Source organism: Mus musculus, chromosome 18 (genome assembly GCF_000001635.26).
Source record: "Mus musculus strain C57BL/6J chromosome 18, GRCm38.p6 C57BL/6J".
NCBI lineage: Eukaryota > Metazoa > Chordata > Mammalia > Rodentia > Muridae > Mus > Mus musculus.
This window is the reverse complement of record NC_000084.6, coordinates 60,254,788-60,257,184: the sequence shown is the minus strand read 5'-3', so window position 1 is coordinate 60,257,184 and position 2,397 is coordinate 60,254,788.

The window sequence follows — 2,397 nt, the reverse complement described above, 5'->3', positions numbered from 1 at the left end:
GTTTTGTACAATTCTGAGATTCCACCTTACCCCTATCAGAATGGCTAAGATAAGAAACTCAGGTGACAGCAGGTGATGGCGAGGATGTGGAGTAAAGTGACCACTCCTCCATTGCTCATGGGACTGCAAACTAGTACAACCACTATGGAAAACAATTTGATGTTTTTTTTTTTTTTTTTTTTTTTTTTTTCAGAAAACTGAGAATAGTATTACCGGAAGATTCAGCTATGCCACTCCTGGCCATATACCCAAAAGATGCTGTATCATTCCACAATGTTGCTTGCTCAGCAGTGTTCAAAGCAGTTTTATTTGTAATAGTCAGAAACTGTAAACAGCCCAGATGTCCCTCAACTGGAGACTGGATAAAGAAAATGTGGTTCATTTGCCCAATGGAATACGACTCAGGTATTAAAAACAAGAACATCATGAATTTTACAGGCAAAAGGATGGAACTAGAAAATACTATGCTGAGTTAGGTAACCCAGTCCCCAAAGACATACATAGCATATACTCACTTTTAAGTAGATATTAGTCATAAAGTACAGGATAACCATGCTACAATCCACAGACTCAAAGAAGTCATATAATAAGGAGGGCTCAAGGGAGGATGGTTGAATCTTTCTCAGAAGGGGAAATAAAGTAGATATTGGAGGTGGGAGGAAGGGGGGGAATTGAGTGGGAGATGAGATGGTGAGGGGAACTGGGTGGGGTTATCAGGTTTAGGGAGAGCAGGGGAGAGAGAATGGAAGTAGTCAGTGAGAAGGGGGCATCTCTAGAATGTGCCAGAGACCTGGGATGGGGTTGGGAGTGGCCCCAAGGAGTCTATGTGGGTAACCCTAGCTGAGAATGTTAGCAATGGGGGATATGGCATCTGAAGTGGCCATCCCATTTGGCCAGGCCAGACTCCAAGTGGAAGGATAAGGGCACCAACACACCCACAAACCCTTCAACCCAAAATGTGTCCTGTCTGCAAGGTGTGCCAGAGCAAAGATAGAGCAGAGATGGAGGGAATGGCTAACCAATGACTGGTCCCAATTGAGACCTATCCCATGGGCAAGATCCCATCCCTGACACCATTACTAATGCTCTGTTATGCTTGCATTCTGGGGGCCAGCATAACTGTTCTCTGAGAGACTCCTCCCAGCAGCCAGTGGAAAAAGATACAGAGACTCACAACCAAACATTAAATGGAGCTCCCATAGTCTTATAGAAGACTTGGCTGGAGGATTAAGGGTCTTGAAGGACATACTGACTTTTCAGGAAGACCAACAGAGTCAACTAATCTGGACCCTTGGGACTTTCTGGGACTGAACCTTGAACCAAAGAGCTAGCATGTGCTTGTCAGGAGCCATAATGGGACAAGATAATAACTAGCAGGTGATCATCCTGAAATGACCTGCTTTGGATTAGTATATAATCTGTGACAGGTGTATCCTTATTAAGCAAGGCTGTAAGGAAAGTCATTTTAGGAAATATTCCTGCTATTACTATGCTTTTCCTGTATAATCAAACATATATAACAATCACTAGGTATTAGCACACCCCTTTGGAGCAGATCTCTGCAGATCTAGGAAGATGTGCTGACTCATAGTTTTGCTATATGGGCAAAGAGATGACTTAAGTCTTAATGATGATCTTATAAGAATTCCTAAAATTCTGTCTGTGGTTATTAGGCTCTTTTATAGTGGGACTGCTAGTAGGTCCTTTACTGATAGTCAAAACTGAAATGAGAACTCTGCCAGTCTCCCAAGTGTCACCAGTTAATTGCTCTTAGATGGTAACCAGACTTTTTCCTACTCAGAGCACATTCCAGGAGGTTATAAAACAATTAACCAAAGGTCATAAAAAGGGAACTAATGATTTATTATAAGTTCTACACAGAAGATAAAATATCGACTGGGTTAATCTATATAAACACATTACTGATAACTTAGTTATGGTTTTAAACATTCAGTGAACCTCTGGAGCTGAGACAGGTATGGATGTATATGTAATGGATATGCATGTAAACATTCTCTGTTGTAAACTTCTATCTCAATTTAAGATTTGATTTTTTGTGTAAACTTGTGATGAGCTCTGTAACATGTGATCATGTATTCTGAAAGATGTATAAGGACTGAGGGCGAAGAGAGAAGAGAGAGTTTTTTGCTTTTCCCAACTTAGAGTAGAATTTTTTTTCCCCACGTAGGATCTTTCTGCTTTTCCCCATAGATAGCTTTCATAGGAAACTTTTTACAATTTAGGAATAAACTCCATAACCTCCTCTCTATGTGTCCTGCTTCTTCCTGCAACTTCTGACTTGCAGGCTCAAAGTTAGAGCCCAGCAGTTCCTGCTGAGATAGAACAAAGCCACATTGCTTAATCCTCAGCTGTTAGGCTACAGGTGTGAATCAAGTA